Source organism: Neofelis nebulosa, chromosome 5 (genome assembly GCF_028018385.1).
Source record: "Neofelis nebulosa isolate mNeoNeb1 chromosome 5, mNeoNeb1.pri, whole genome shotgun sequence".
Classification (NCBI taxonomy): Eukaryota; Metazoa; Chordata; class Mammalia; order Carnivora; family Felidae; genus Neofelis; species Neofelis nebulosa.
Window position 1 is genome coordinate 35746332 of NC_080786.1, and position 12036 is coordinate 35758367.

At 39.9% G+C, this 12036-nt stretch overlaps 1 protein-coding gene and 1 pseudogene across 2 annotated transcripts in view; both read left to right on the forward strand.

The window, feature by feature from the left end:
* CLSTN2 (calsyntenin 2) overlaps window positions 1-12036 on the forward strand; it is a 603671-nt gene that overhangs the window by 212325 nt on the left and 379310 nt on the right. The window lies entirely within an intron of this gene.
* Window positions 10511-10664, forward strand: LOC131513350 (U2 spliceosomal RNA; annotated as a pseudogene).

Below are 12036 nucleotides of genomic sequence, written 5' to 3' on the forward strand. Positions count from 1 at the left end.
CATTGAAAATCCCAAAGAGTTCATGTTTTTGTGGATTATGCCTATAGCTGTTTATGACATTATTAATTACAGCTGATACAATTTAAAATATGCTTTTATTGATTCAGTTAAAATAATAATAAACCCATATGATATTGACAAAAATACTTTCTCTTAAAAACAACTATGTTATCCAAAGTAAAAAAATAGTGAAGAGAGTGCTATTGTTTTATAGTTTTGCAACTGTCTGACTTAATAGAACAGAGCTGAATTCTCTTATCTGCTTCTGCATTTAATCTGTTGTGGTATCATGTTATATAACCTCTGGAAAATTCCATAGGGAATGAGAGCAAAGGAATCAAATAGTATCTCAGTACTTTTATGAATATAGTTTTGACTTTGTGAAACCTCAAGGGTCTTAGGGACACCCAAGAGTTCCTGGGCTGTACTTTGAGAACTGCTGTACTAGGGTTAGAGATACAGACACGGAAAACCCAGCATCTTTCCCCACCATCGGCTAGAGGAAAGACACAAAGGATATTTACAGCCCGGTATAGTACTTACTGTGCTAAGGATAGGGATGGGGCTATGGGAGCACAAAAAGACATAATTCAGTCTTGCGTGCGTCCTCATGGGTGGAGGGAAAGGGGAGGCTCAGTGAATACTTACCTGAGTCACTGGTGCCTGAGCTGAGCTGAGCAGGTGATACTGTAGACATTTAATTGCAAATGGAACAACCCTGTCTGAAACCCTGCCACTCAGGGCTGATCATGAGGGTGACCTAGGGTATTTAGCTTGCAGCTTTATTAGGATCATGTATTTGGTAGTGGTGGAGGGGAGGCTTTTTTTTCTTTTTCCCTGTCCTCTACTATCGATATCCCACAACTTGCCAGAAAGGAGCCAGATAGTCCACATAAATAAGAAGTGAGATTGGCCTGCCAGTGCTTTCTTTTGGAAGCAATGAGAAGCAGATGGGCATTTTGCAGTGAATATACTCTAAACCAGATAATTGCCATTCATTGTTCTGAACATCTTGGAATCTAAGGCATGAAATGGAATTTGCAATAAAAATGTATCACACATTTCCTATCCTCTGGAACAAAGTTGATATCATAAGCCACAAAGGTTTTATTTATTAGTTTGACAGTAGAGAAACAAAAATATGGTGTTTCTATCTGAGGTTAAAAGGAATTTACACTGTCACATCAAATCCTTTCCCTCATTTTTGAATATAACATTTTAAAAAATTATTCAGTGAGTGTGATGGTTAGTTTTCTGTGTCTATTTGGCTAGGTTATAGTATCTAGTTATTCAATGAAACACTAATCTGGGTGTTGCTATGAAGGTATTTTGGAAATGTGGCTAACATCTACAATCAATTGGTTTTAAGTAAAGGAGATTACCCTCAATAATGTGGGTGCACCTCATACAATCAGTCAAAAGGCTTTAAGAGCAAAAACTGAGTTTTCCCAGAGAAGAAGAAATTCTTTGTCAAGACTGTAGCCTCAACTCCTGCCTGAGCTTTCAGCCTGCAGACCTGCCCCATAGATTTCAGATTTGCCAGCCCCCATAATCGTGCAAGCTAGTCCTTTTATATATGCATATATACACATACAGACATGTATACACACATATGTGTGTTATGTATATGTACATGTATTTATCTATCTCTTTCTATCCCCTATTGGTTCTGTTTCTCTGGAGAACCCTGATTGTTGTCCCCTCGATTTCATTCTTGGCTATTTTGTCCCTTTGTGCTCCCCTAGGGCACTTGATCCAAGGCTGGACCCACAGGAAATGGAAACAAATGTGCTGTTGCATTGACCTCTGGGCAGGGGAAGAATAACCCATTGGGGTGGGAGTCTCAGTTCCTCCATTAGGGACCATTTAAGCACTTGACTTGACTGATTTAAGCACTCGGAACCTCCATAACCTCACCCATGAAATGGAGTCTGTACTTTCCTCTCACAGGGATGGTTGTAAGGATTTAATGAGATTACAGCAATAGAGCCGGTCACATAGTAGCAATTCCTGATTATGTTGAGCAATGGTAATTACAGGAAGAGTTTTAGACAATTAACATTTAGTAGCATAAACTGCAAAGTAAGTGAAGGGCTGATTTTGGGGGTTAAAGATGTTTAAAAAGTAGTGAAGTATGAGATACTGAAGGAATAACACTGTCGGGAAATTAAAGCTGTAGCAATCATTTTGTTCGGAAGGTAAGACATTTTGTGTGGAAAAATGAGTTGGCTCTAGCAGCTGAATGGGAACATTACACTATCACAATCCCTGCCTCCCCCTGCCCTTCTTCCTGTTCCAAAGGATCCTTTTGAGTGGCTCTCAGTCTTCTTCACAGACTTAATCCAATTTCCCCATACCCTGGAAATTCTCTTAGGTCTTTAGCCCACCAATAGGTTTATTGGGTAACTTGAACACTGTCGAGCTGGGGTACACTGGGTCCCATGTGGGTCCTAACCCCAGCCCGTGGGTGTTGAGCTTCAGGATTAAAGGGACTTTACTGTGGACATACAACATGCTGGTCACTGAGTCAGCTCTGACCCTGGGTCTCGTTTTGTCTTCCTCCCAGTAACCCTGCGGAATTGGTATTGCCTACATTTTATAAAGGAGAGGGAGCAGAGGTCTGGGAAGATTGAAAGACTTGCCTAAGACATCCTGTTGGTTACATGGTGTCAGAACTATGACATGAAGCCCAGTACCCCTTGTGCCCAATCTTGAACTTTGTCTTAGGGCAAGCTTTGGGCAGTTGGCTTTGTCCAGATGGCTTATTCAGAGACAGCTAAAACTCACTTTTGTAAGATTACACAATCGTCCAGTGCACATTTCTCCCTAGCTTTGCTCCTGGCTCACATGCCACTACCCAATGGGATAATGGAATGTGGTTCGTACCCAGGCTGGAGTAAAGACTTTAAGAGAACCCACGCTCCAAACAAATGAGTATTCATGAGTGGAAAATGGCAGATAGAAGGGAAGAAAAAATAGGAATGGTATGTAAGTGGATTGATCAATGGATATAAGGAAAGGAGATAGGAAGGGAAGGAAAGCAACATGTTGCCCCCACTGAAACACCTATCAAGCAGTTACAGATTAACAACTCAGTCATCTTCTTTTCAAATGCTTTTTAAACCCAATTAAAGCAGTGAAATTTAATTCTCATCTTCTGTGAATATTTGCATGTATGAGTCACACACATGGGATTTGTATTTAAAACTCTCTAATTGGTACCTCTAGCAAGAAAGATTCATTGCCTCTAATTAAGTGATGGCAAATGTCACCTTATGATTTGGGAGGCACACCCTCTTTCTATTTGGGTGATGTAGAAATACCTGCTCATTGGAAGCACAGTGCTGCTAATTGCTTCAGGCATTGGAGGTGCCAACAAGGCAGAGGTGTGCTCACCTCATTTACCAATGTGCTGGGCACTGTGTTAGGTCCTGTGGATATCATCATGACTCTTCCCTGAAGAGGGCAGGTAAAGAGGGGTAGGGAAACAGCTAATGGCGATGCAGTGGACTTGTAGCATGAGATCAGGTGGTACAGGGTGACGTGGGTGCAGAGGAGGACAATTGGAGGAGGTGGGGCTGGAGGTGAATCTGGAAGGATGCACAAGCAGGAGTCAGGAGAAAGAAAGAGGTGAGGAGTAGATGGCACAATGAGGGTAAAGATGTGGGTAATCAGGGAGCTGGTACCTTTGGGGAGCTTCCTCTGATCTGCTAGTTGAAGGCAGGATTACTACTGATGGATCATAAGCAAGCAAGTGCAGGGTCCAATTTGCCTGTAGCCAGGCTGACCTCTCACCTGGACAGGGGCTCTGTCCTACCCACACTTTGGAATTAGGAATAAAAACACTTTTTAAAATGCTATTACAATTTTTATAATTAGGAATCATTTTATTATAACAATAGATACCCGGCTCAAACTATTACAAATACAAAAAAAAAAAATTGGTGCCTTGGCAGAAAAATTGAAAGGTTTCATTTGACAACTTCAGACCCCCCACAGCAAGCCAATGAGTCCAGTTGGCAGCCTCAACCACTCCACAGCAGGCTGAACAGGACATCTACTGGAAAACCAGAGTGGGCGACCAAACTCTGTACTTCCTACAGCTGCTTGGGGTGCTTCTCTTCTCTCTGCTTCTTGGCTCCCAAATCCTGTCTCCTGGTAGCTTTCTCTCATTTTAATGGCTTCTCAGCTCCCCCTAAACTTTGAGTGATCATTACATGAATACAAGCCCCAACTCCACATGAATTTTTATCTCAAGTGTCTAACACCAAATAAATTATAGGTTCTGGGCCTGCCTCCTAAATAAAAGTTGAAAGGTCCAACCAGTTGGCCCAGCCTACCCCACTCATTGATTTCCCATTGGGATGGATATCCACTCTTTCTAAACACCTCTACCAGGGCACCTAGTCAGAAAGGGGAAGTTGCACATCACAGGCAAAAGACCAGCCTGACTACAAGAATGACCTGGGATATAAGTTAACTTCTCTAGAGCACTTTGTAATCAGTATAGTGTTTTTATTTTACTAACAGAGGGAAGCATTGGAGTTCTGAGGGTCAACTTTAGGATGAGAATAGAAAGATTCAAAGGATAAATCAACAACTGCTTGGTCCCGCTGCTTAGATTGAGTGTTAATGCACTTTTTCAGAGGTGGAAGCAAGGAGAGGGAGGCAAGGAGTGCTCCTGAGAATGCATCTGCACTCTAGTTAAAGACACATTGGGTGGCAAGACCTAATTTCTCTGTAAATGGAGCAGAAATATCACACTGGTGTTTCCTCTGTATGAGTGCAAAGACACAGGCATTTTTCCAGATGCTGAAACAGCATGGGAAAGAGGCAAGACAGAGGCAAGAAGCAGTCCTAAGGGGGCGTGATATGACAGAGTTCAGCCTCAGAAAGAGTTGTGTTGCAAACAGGGATGTTATCTTATGAAGAACTGATAAAAAGTCAGTTCCTCTGAAGTTACATCCAAAGGGAGTAAAGTGTGAGCTGACTGGCCTCAGTCTATTGGAACAAAAAAGCAGAACTGTTGTCAGGGGAGGGAACAGATTGCGTGAAGAACAACAGCCAAGGCACAAGCATCAATAGCTATTGCTTCTTTCTGGAAAGAAGATGGTTCTCTGGTATCCCATGAACGCAGCATTTGGAAGTGGCTTCTGGAAGAATCTGTACATGCCAGTAAACCCCAAGTGATGTAGTTACTATCTATCAGTCCAGACTCTTGGCTGGACTTGCCCCTCAGACTTTGTTCTCAGCTAAACCTAACTATTTACAGTTCCCCTATGGTGCACCAGGTGCTTTTACCATTGGTCTTTGCCCAGGCAGGTTTCTCTGCCTGCGACTCCCACATCCTTTATCCCTGCTTAATTCCTACTACTTATGACTTTGATTCTACTGTCTTTAGGAAGTAATTCTGGATTACCATGGCTGAATTAGTGCTTCTCCTCTCTTTTTCTATAGCACTCTGCTTTTCCTTTGCTTCTCTATCTCTTACCATACTGGTTATCATAGGTCTCTCTCCAGTCTGAGGGTCCCTTGATGGTAAGAAGTTTGTTCTTACCACATATTTAACACCACATTATAAATTACATGTATAATATACATATAATAAAATCCAACCTTTTAAAATGTGCAGATTGCTAAATTTTGCCAAAGGCATGCAGAAATATAACCACTACAACAATCAAGATACAGAACAGTACCATCATTTAGAACTTCCCTTGTGTCCCCTGTACAAGCAAACCCTACCCCATCCCCAGACCCTGGCAACTGCTGACCCATAATCTGTCCTTATATTTTGGCATTTTCTAGAATGTCATATGAATGACATCAAATAGCATGTAGTCTTTTGTGTCTGGCTTCTTTCGCTTCATTTCACCAGAGAAGTGCTTTGGATATTCAGTCATTTTCTTGTATGGATCAGTAGTTGATTTCTTATTACTGCTGAGTCCATTATATAGATACACTGCAATTTGTTTATCCATTCACTAGTTGATGGCCATTTTATTTTCCAGTTTGGCACTATTCTGAATACAGTTTCTCTGAACATTTGCATATAAGTCTTTTTGGATAATTTATGTTTTCATTTCTCTTGGGTAGATCCTAGGAATGGAATTGCTGAGTCATTTTATAAGAAATTGCTAAACTATTTTCCCAAGTAACTGTATTATTTTACATTCATACCAGCAGTGTATGAGAGTTTCAACTGTTTCACATCTTCATTAGAACTTGGTATTGTCACTCTTATTTTAAACATTCAGGTGGTGGTATGGTGACATCCAATTGTGGCTTTAACTTACACATCCTGGATAACTACTAATATTGAGCATCCGTTCATGTTCTTATCTCCTCAGGTGACAGGTGTGTTCAAATTTTTGCCTTTTTTTTTTTACAGATTATTTTTCGCATTATTGAGTTATAAGAGTTCTTTATATGTTTTTGGATACAAGTCCTTTGTGAGATATGTCTCTCAAATATTACCTCACAGTCTATGGCTTCAAAAAAATATTTTCTGAAGAGTAAAGAATATAAATGTATAATTTTTGTAAAGTTTGATGTATCAGTTTTATTTTTACTCAGTGCTCTTTTTGTCCCTTGTAATAAATCTTTGCCTAACCCAAGGACACTGAGCTTTTCTTTTATGCTCTCTTTTAAAAGTTTCATAATTTTAAGTCCTACATTTAGGACCATAATCCATTTAGAGATAATTTCTGTGTATCATGTACAGTAGAATTGAAGTTCTTCTTTTTTTAAAATATGGATATCCAGTTTTTCCAGAAGCATAAACGAAAGACCATTGTTCATTGAATTTTCTTGGAAAGAAAATTTGTCAGAAATTAATTAACCACATGTATGTCTATTTCTGCACTCTTAATTTTTTTTATGTTGATCTGTAGGTCTATCTTATGTTAATACCATACTACTTGATTAGAGAAGCTTTATAATAAGTTTTAAAATTGAGTAGTGTGAGTCCTCCAACTTTGCCCTTCTTTTTCAAAATTGTTTTGGCTATATCAGTTATTTAAATTTTCATATAAATTTTAGAATTAGCTTATCCCTTAAAAATCCTATTATTTTGATTTGGGGTGCATTGATCAATTAGGGTAAAATTTATGTTTAATTATATTGAGTCTACTGAACCATGAACACTGTCTGTCTCCATTAAGACTGCTCCAGGTGTTCTTTAAATTCTCTTTTTTTTTTTTTAACATTTATTCATTTTTTGATAGAGACAGAGCGCAAACTGGAGAGGGGCAGAGAGAGAGGGAGACACAGAATGCAAAGCAAGCTCCAGGCTCTGAACTGTCAGCACAGAGCCTGATGAGGGGCTCGAACTCATGGACCATGAGATCATGACCTGAGCCAAAATTGGACGCTCAACCGACTGAGCCACCCAGGCACCCCTGGGTGTTCTTTAAATTCTTTAAGCAATATCTTGGCATCTTGTGTGTGCAGATCCTACATGTATTTTTTGAAAGTTATTCCTAAGTATCTGTTGGTTGTTGATATTATCATATTAGTATTTTTTTATTTAAATTTTCTTTATTTTATTTTATTTTATTTTATATGGAATTTATTGTCAAATTGGTTTCCATACTGCACCCTGTGCTCATTCCAACAAGTGCCCTCCTCAATGCCCATCACTCACCCTCCCCTCCCTCCCACCTCCCATCAACCCTCACTTTATTCTCAGGTTTTAAGAGTCTCTTATGGTTTGACTCTCTCCCTCTTTAACTTTTTTTTTCCTTCCCCTCCCCCATGGTCTTCTGTTAAGTTTCTCAGGATCCACATAAGAGTGAAAACATACGGTATCTGTCTTTCTCTGTGTGACTTATTTCACATAGCATAACACTCTCCAGTTCCATCCACGTTGCTCCAAAGAGAATATTTCATTCTTTCTCATTGCCAAGTAGTAGTCCATTGTGTATATAAACCACAATTTCTTTATCCATTCATCAGTTGATGGGCATTTAGGCTCTTTCCATAATTTGGCTATTGTTGAAAGTGCTGCTATAAACATCAGGGAAGTACAAATCAAAACCACACTGAGATACCACCTCACGCCAGTCAGAGTGGCTAAAATGAACAAATCAGGACACTATAGATGCTGGAGAGGACGTGGAGAAATGGGAACTCTTTTATTTAAATTTTCAATAGTTTACTGCTAGTACATAAAAATATAATTGCTTTTTTATGTATTTACTTATTATACAGTGATTTTCCTAAACTCACTTATTAGTTCTAGTAACATTTTCATAGATTGCATAGAATTTGCTTCATTGAGGATCATGTTCTCTGCAAGTAAAGACAATTTTACTTTTTAATTTCCAATCTCATTTTTCTCCTTGTCTTATTGAATGGATTAGAACCTCCAGTACAATGTGCATAGTACAGTACAAGGTAAGAGTGGACATCCTTGTGTATTCTTTCTGCTCTTGGGAGGGGAGCATTTACTCTTTAACCATAAAGCACGATGTTAGCTTTGGTTTTCTACAAAAGTTCTTTATCAGATTGAGGAAGTTCCCTTCTATTCCTTATTTACTGATTGTTCTGATTATAAATGGATGCTGAATTTTGTCAAGTGTTTCATTCAGGGACTCTTCCCCAATTTACCTCCCCCACCCCGTGATTAAGCTGTTCTTGCATATTTTTAGGTGACCCATAAATATTTGTTGAATGAATGGAGTTGGGCTAAATATCTCTGTGAGTGCAAAGCCACACTTTAGCCCCTTAGAAGTGTGAGATGGGCTTAGGGGAACTTAATATTTGAACCCCTATTCATGTCAGAGATACTAGATTTGCCTAAATGATCTCATACAATTTTTACAACATTCTTATGAAGTAAGTATCTCCATTTTGCAAATGAGGGATGATGAGTAATAGATAGAATGATTAAAAAGCTGTAATATGGTTGGGATGTGGGGAAAAGGTCCTGTGTTTCATAATTCAATAGAATGAAAAAAGATAATCTTTATGTTCATAAAACAAAGAATATACAAAGGAGGATGGTTTCAAATATGATGCAAGTTAAAATAGAGTATGATTTGGTCATCTGATGGCATGAAACTATCAAGAGTCCAGTCGGTCTGGGTACAAGGAACGTCATCCGTGGAATGACAGTTGAACCATTAAGAAGGGAAAGCAATCCTTGCATGACACTCAGCTCAGCCATGAACAAAAGCCTCATAGTCAAAATCATGCAAATTTAAGTTATTGGTGTGCAGCCCTGAGGATGTGATCTATAGACAAAGCAAAGAAGATTTAATTTAGCTTACACATGAAAATGCAAATGTTTGTCAACCTTGACAAAGAGAAAGTCAAGAAAGATTTGAAGGAAGTTAGAAGGTGGAAGAAAAATGTGGAAATTGTAGGGATGTTAACACTCTTATTTTTCAAAAAGGGAACATTTAAGCGCCTCTGAGCTTCACTTACTCACCTGCAAAATGAGCTATAAAGTCTTATATAATGGGGTTGTGATGAGGATTAATGAATGTATGTAAAATGCCTAATATGTGATGGGTACACAACTACTAGTGATGAGAGGAGAAAAGGACGGCAGGCCTATGGATAAAAGGAAATAAACCTCTCCCCACTCATGATGGGAAACCTCAACTGTAAGGTCTATAAATCCCCTCCCTGCTGACACTGTCACTGCTCAGAGAGTAGTGGTCAGTCTGACTAATGAAAGGTCAGGGGCTCTGTGAGATGAGGGTGGTAAGTCTGAGTAATCAAAGGTCAGGGGCTGTGTGTCCAGCCCAGGGCGTCTGAATAACATGACAACCCTGTGAGTGGAGTCGTTTTCCCCATTTTACGGTTCAGGGAGTTGACACTCTGAGTGGCCAACTGACTCACATAGAAGTGGCCCCGAGGTGGCTAAGCCGGGCCTGAAACCCAGCAATCTAGCAACTGGCTCTAGATCCCATTGTCTGCCATCGAGTCAAGTGGCACAGTGACTCGAATCTGAAACACTGGATGAGCTTATGGCATATCCTCTATCCACATTTCTAATGAATAGCCCCTAGGTTTAATTAAAGGGGAAAAAAGATTAATTGTTTCTCCCAACAGCTGCAAATTATTTACATTGCGTTTGTGTTGATGGCTAATAAAAGAGCAAAGGCGCACGGGGACAACCCTGGGTGGCTGTAATTCTTCCAGGGTCCATAATGAAGAACTGGTTCGAATGCCAGCATGTTAGCACGGAGGAGCCTGCTGTCCCATTCAGACCCACAGTGGGCAGAGCCGCTCTCTGACCTGGGCATGATCCAATCCGCAGAAATAGCTCTCAGGAGCCAAGACCTGAGAAGAACAGGCATATGTCCCTGCTCCACTAAACTGCCTCTTGGTTAGTTCATGATTGCTGTGAAACGGGTGAGAAGGAGCAAAATGGTGGCCAGGTTGAGTCTACCAGCTATCCTAGAGCAACTCTTAGCTGACCTTTTGAAGCATGATGGGGTGGAAAGGGGACAGGAGCCACTGCAGCAGAGCTGTTTTCAATTTTATAAGCTCTTGCTTTATCGCTTCTCGGCCTTTTGGCTAAGATCAAGTGTAGCTCTTGCTTTGCGGTAACTACTGAAAATTATACACTATGATATGTATATATATTTTAATGTGTGTTATATATTATAATGTGCCTGACTTTGTATTACAATATGAATATGTTTATGTACACATGTATGTGTTTTTGGATCTCACCACATATGAGAGAATTGTTGGTCTTCCCAATTGTTAGTTTTCAAGCCTGTGGCCATCCTGGGAAAGTCACACCTTGTGAAAGAAGTTCTTCATTATTTTCATAATGATCACACCTACCTCTTAGGTCCCTGTGGGGAGCGTTACGCATGTGACAGCGTCATTCAAACTGTGAAGCAAGGTGTGAGGATTGGCATCAGGACAACTTTGATTATTCTAGGGTTCCCTCTAGCCTGTTATTTTGCTTCTTAAGCACCTACCCTGCCCTCAGACTTGTGTTAGTGTATGTAGGGGAATAAAGGACAAACCAAGAAGATCACAGTTAAGGAATCAGATTAATGTTTCAGGATATTATTCTTAATGCCATAGTAGAGGATGAATTGGAGTGGGATAGGACTTCTTACTGGAAGACCAGTCAGAAGGCCACTACAGGCATGCAGAGAGGTGATGGCAGGGCCAGAACCAAAAAAGGAGATGGAATTGACAGACTTGGGGTATTCACACAGGAATATTACACCAACCCTAGCACAAGTCTTATTTAAATTCTCGGCCCTTTATGTGTGGCTGTTGACCATAAGTATCTTGTATTCCTTTGCTAGGCCTGCCTTAAGAAAGTGCTACTAACTTTATGGCTTAGAACAACAGAAATTTACTGTCTCACAGTTCTGGAGGCCAGAAGTCTGAAATCAAGTTGTTGGCAGGACCAGGCTTGCTCTGAAAGTACAAGGGATAGATCTGTCCCAAGTGTCTCTTCTGGCTTCTGGTGGTTTCTTGGCTGGTGGCAACAGAAACATTGCACTCACATGTATGCATGTCTGTCTCTGTGTCCAAATTTCCCCTTTTTATAAGGCACCATTCATTTTGGATTAAGTCCTGCCCAAATGACCTCACTTTAGCTTGATTACCCCTATAAAGACCCTCTCTCCATATAAGGTCACTTTCCAAGATACTGGAGGTTAGGACTCTAACCTCTTTTTTTTCAGGGCCATAATTCAACCAGTAGCATGTATTTGACGTGTGTTTATTTTCCATTAAATAATATGTTATTCACCTGGTAAAATTACTAAAGAGCAACTTAATCTTCTTAGGCAATTTAGACCATTAAGATAGACACAGTTTTTAAGTGATAAGAAAGCATTCAAATGTCTGTTGTATCTTTACACATATGTTGGTACGTATACAGATATGTATGTATATAAAATGCAGTAACAATTTGTAATGATTAGGTTGAGGTCAGAAATTCCAGCACACAGCCATGACCTGCTAGTTCATTGATTGATAATGAATATTAACCCTGAAACATCTATTAATAGATGGTAGCATTTGAGAATTAAAGCTTTCAGTCAGTTT